At 41.1% G+C, this 5,214-nt stretch overlaps 1 pseudogene; it reads left to right on the forward strand.

Moving 5' to 3' along the window:
- The first annotated feature begins 3,268 nt into the window (after positions 1-3,268).
- On the forward strand, positions 3,269-4,835 carry LOC122898811 (annotated as a pseudogene).
- Positions 4,836-5,214: the final 379 nt, after the last annotated feature.

Below are 5,214 nucleotides of genomic sequence, written 5' to 3' on the forward strand. Positions count from 1 at the left end.
CTTGAGCAGGGCTATTGACGGATCGAGTCCAAAGTTGGTATTGCCCACTTGCTCTGGTTTTTTTCTCGTTCTCTCCCTTAGGATGGAATGCTATGTTGAAAAGACTCTCCTGTTCTGTCTGACATAATTTCTTTCTGCACTACAGGCTGTTCTCCAAAATGAATAATGACAATGCCATCTCTTCGATGAGGCAGAACACCAACACTAAATTGTGTCATCGCTTGTCTCATGCTGTAAAGTAGCATGTGGTGGGCCCGGGATCCCAGTGAGGGAATGGCCACCCTGGTGGGCTGGACAGATCTAGCCTGTTGAATCCATTGTCCAGATCCCTTGGCAGCCATTTAATATTATTACTTTCCCTTCTTTTCTTGGAATTGTGCTTCCTCCTGTCTCCATATGAAGCATTAGTGAACAGGGAGAAGGCTGCGAAGACGAAGGATCTCAAAACAAGAACAAAAGATAATAATGATAGCAAGTTATATCTGTAGAGTGTTTTACAATTTATAAAGCCCTCTAAACTGTTACATATGGTTCTTACGCTCTGCATAACTCATGCAAATTATTTCACTTCCACACCTCAGTTCCTCATCTATAAAATGGTGAAACACCTATTTCATAGGGTTTTGAGGATTAAAAACTAACATGTGAAAACTGGAACTCAAACCTTCATTTACTTAACAATATTTTTTTAATGCCTACTACATCTTAGATACTGGACTAGGAACTAGGAAAAGATCAGTAAAGAGGACACGCTTAAGCCCCTATCCTAATAGTCCTCACACCCTGAAAGCATAACAGTAAGCACATGTGCATGTATGCACACACACATACACACACCAGGAGATAGCGGATATTATTAACAGAGAAATGAGAAATAAGAAATGAGAAAAAAGAAATGAGAATTAAGAAAATGAATAATTTAAAGAAAGTATGAAGATATAAATTATTTTTATTAAGATATCAGATAATATTAGGAAGGTGGGGAAAGGGAAAAGCAAGGATTATTCTCAAGGTTCTAGAGGCTCAGATGAAAGAACTGTGCTTCCATACACAGAGATGCAGACAGGAAAGATAATTTGGGTATGTGGTAGGCATCCTCTATAATGGCTTCCAAAGATTGCCACTCCCAGAGTAAGGGACTTAGGTCTGGACCTTTCAATGACAAGTGATGGGTTATCACTTTCAAGATTAGGCAAAGGTTGTGACATCTGTCTTGCTTGTTCTCTTTTACTTGTGCCCTTTTGCTCTCACTCTCTCACTCTTTCTCAAGGTCCTCATTCTGAGCAAAACCAGCGGCCATGTTGTGAGTAGTCCACTGGAGAGGCCTATATGGCAAGGAACTAATGTTCTAAACAGTTCTAAACAGTAACTAGTGAGGACCTGGGGGTCTCAATTCACATGAATGAGACTGCACATAAATTTTATGTTATCTACCAAAAGTAGTGAGCTTACAAGTGGATCCTTCCACAGTCAAGAGATGACTACAGCCCTGGCTGATACCTTGATTTCAACTTTTTCAGAGATTATAAGTCAACCAGTTAAGCTTTGCCTATATTCCTGACCCACAGAAACTATGAGATAAGACGTGTTTGTTGTTTCAGGCCACTACATCTATACCATGAAAACACCTACTATGCCATAAATAATACAGAGTATGAAGATAGTGAGTTCATTTTGGTGATTTTAGTTGAAGACATGTAAAAGTCATCTAAGAGTTAACCAATAGACAGTATGATAAATGTGTCCGGAGTTCATTTTCCTATGAGGAGTAGTGAGAATAGAAGCTAGACTTCAGTGGATTGAGGAATGATGGAAGATGGGAGAGTGGAAGACAGAGATTCATCTTTTGAATTGTGCAACATTCAAGCAAGAAGAGAAATACTGTGCAAGCTTCTTCCCAAAAGGAGAAAAGGTGTTCAAGAAAAGTTTTTTTGTTTTTCAGATATACACTTAAGTAGAAAAAATTTTAATTGATTGGTGAAAGGTGAGAATATTTATATTGTGGGAGAATTTCCCCAATTCAGAGGCAAGCTCAAATATAAGGGAAACTTAAAGGATAATTAATGAAACAACTTTCTGGATAGAGTAAGAGAAGAGGGTATCAAAAGAATTAAGTGAAGGGATTAGACCAAGCCAAGAGAGGAGAGTATTCGTTTTCTAGTTTGCATAACAAATTACCACAGAAGTAACAGCTTAAAACAAACATTTATTATCTCTTGGTTTTTGAGTTGGGAATCCATGCATGAGTTAGCTGTGTCTTCTTGTCAAGGTCTCACAAGCCTGCAATGGAGGTGTTGATTCCTTTCCATACCTTGGTGTTCTCTTTTAAACTCACAGAGTTGTTGGAAGAATACAGTTGCTATGGTTGTAAGACTGAGGTCCCTGTTTTCTTGCTAGTTGTCAGCCAGCTCCTTGCTTTCAGTTCCTTGAAACTACCTTCAGTTCCTTGCCGCAAGGCCCAGTCACAGACTCACACAACATGGCAGCTTATTTCTTCAAGGTCAGCAGAAAAATCATTCTCTAGTTTGATAAGATGGAGTCTTTTATAATATATACAGTTGCATATTATGCCTCCATCAGAAAGGATGAATACCCAACTTTTGAATCAACATAGAGGGGACTAGAAGAAATTATGCTGAGTGAAATAAGTCAAGCTGAGAGAGTCAATTATCATATGGTTTCACTTACTTGTGGGGCATAAGGAATAACACAGAGGACATAGGGAGATGGAGAAGAGAAGTGAGTTGGGGGAAATTGGAGGGGGACAAACCATGAGAGACTGTGGACTCTGAGAAACAATTGAGGGTTTGGGAGAGAGGGATGTGGGGGGTTGGGTAAGCCTGGTGGTGGGTATTAAGGAGGGCACATAGTCCATGGAGCAAAATGCTGGAACACTGAAAAGAAATAAAATAAAATAAAACAAAATGGGAAAAAAAAAAAAAAAAACATAATGTAGTCAGGGGAGTGACCTGTCACCTTTGCCACATTCTGTTGGATAAAAGCAAATCACAGGTTCTACCTACATTCAAGAGTTAAGGACTGTGTAGGAGCATGACTTATTGGGGGTTTATCTCAGGGTGTGTCCACTGAAGGAAGGATGAATACGTGGAGACACAGATAACTTATTTTAAATGGACACTTGCTGAGATTTTTTTTCAAGTGGTGTTCTGATGAGCAACTCGTCTAACATGGGCAGGACATTCTCCTAGTCATGTATTAATTAAGGTGCTGAAAACATGCTTTTTTCACAACGCGTTTGCCGCCAGAACACAGGTGTCATGAAAACCACTGCTCAACCTAAATCAGAATGGGGAAGGAAAAGACTCATATCAACATTGTTGTCATCGGACACGTAGATTTGGGCAAGTCTACCACTACTGGTCATCTGATCTACAAATGTGGTGGGATCGACAAAAGAACTATCGAAAAATTCGAGAAGGAGGCTGCCGAGATGGGAAAAGGGTCAAGTATGCCTGGGTCTTGGATAAACTGAAAGCTGTACATGAACGTGGTATCACCATTGATATCTCCCTGTGGAAATTCGAGACCAGCAAGTATTATGTGACCATCATTGATCCTCCAGGACACAGAGACTTTATCAAAAACATGATTACAGGCACATCCCAGGCTGACTGTGCTGTCCTGATTGTTGCTGCTGGTGTTGGTGAATTTGAAGCAGGTATCTCCAAGAACGGGCAGACCTGTGGGCATGCCCTTCTGGCTTACACACTGGGTGTAAAACAACTAATTGTTGGTGTTAACAAAATGGATTCCACTGAGCCACCCTACAGCCAGAAGAGATACAAGGAAATCGTTAAGGAAGTCAACACCTACATTGAGAAAATTGGCTACAACCCCGACACAGTAGCATTTGTGCCAATTTCTGGTTGGAATGGTGACAACATGCTGGACCCAAGTGCTAATATGCCTTGGTTCAAGGGATGGAAAGTCACCCTAAAGATGGGAATGCCAGTGGAACCACACTGCTTGAAGCTCTGGATTGCATTCTGCCACCAACTCGTCCAACTGACAAGCCCTTGCGTCTGCCTCTCCAGGATGTCTACAAAATTGGTGGTATTGGTACTGTCCCTGTGGGCCGAGTGGAGACTGGTGTTCTTAAACTTAGCATGGTGGTCACCTTTGCTCCAGTCAATGTTACAACTGAAGTCAAGTCTGTTGAAATGCACCATGAAGCTTTGAGTGAGGCTCTTCCTGGGGACAATGTGGGCTTCAATGACAAGAACGTATCTGTCAAAGATGTTCATCGTAGCAATATGGCTGGTGACAGCAAAAATGACCCACCCATGGAAGCAGCTGGCTTCGCAGCTCAGGTGATTATCCTGAACCATCCAGGCCAAATTAGTGCTGGATATGCACCTGTGCTGGATTGTCACACAGCTCACATTGCTTGCAAGTTTGCTGAGCTGAAGGAGAAGACAGATTGTCATTCTGGAAAAAAGCTGGAAGATGGTCCCAAGTTCTTGAAATCTGGTGACGCTGCCATTGTTGATATGGTTCCTGGCAAGCCTAAGTGTGTTGAGAGCTTCTCTGACTATCCTCCTCTGGGCCGTTTTGCTGTTCGTGACTTGAGACAGACGGTTGCTGTGGGTGTCATCAAAGCAGTATACAAGAAGGCAGCTGGAACTGGCAAGGTCACCAAGTCTGCCCAGAAAGCTCAGAAGGCTAAATGAATATTATCCCCAATACCTGCCACCCCAGTCTTAATCAGTGGTGAAAGAACGGTCTCAGAACTGTTTGTGTCAACTGGCCATTTAAGTTTAATAGTAAAAGACTGGTTAATGATAACAATGCATCGTAAAGCCTTCAGAAGGAAAGGAGAATGTTTTGTGGACCATTTGTTTTTTTGTGTGTGTGGCAGTTTTAAGTTATTAGTTTTTAAAATCAGTACTTTTTAATGGAAACAACTTGACCAAAAATCTGTCACAGAATTTTGAGACCCATTAAAACAAAAGTTTAATGAAAAAAAAAAAAAAGGTGCTGAAAACGTACCTTCACTTTGCCCTAATGGCCCTTATTGGCACTACTTCATTCATGGGGCATGCCTTCCTAATATCCAAGCCAAGGAATGGGCCTAACAATGAGTTTGAGAGGACAACTATCTCCAAGTTAATAATTTTATTCAGAGATGCAAATTTATAACACAAGCAATTCTGAAGATAAGGAGCAGTCCTGCCTGAGGTATAGTAGCTCTAG

Source organism: Neovison vison, chromosome 2 (genome assembly GCF_020171115.1).
Source record: "Neovison vison isolate M4711 chromosome 2, ASM_NN_V1, whole genome shotgun sequence".
Classification (NCBI taxonomy): Eukaryota; Metazoa; Chordata; class Mammalia; order Carnivora; family Mustelidae; genus Neogale; species Neogale vison.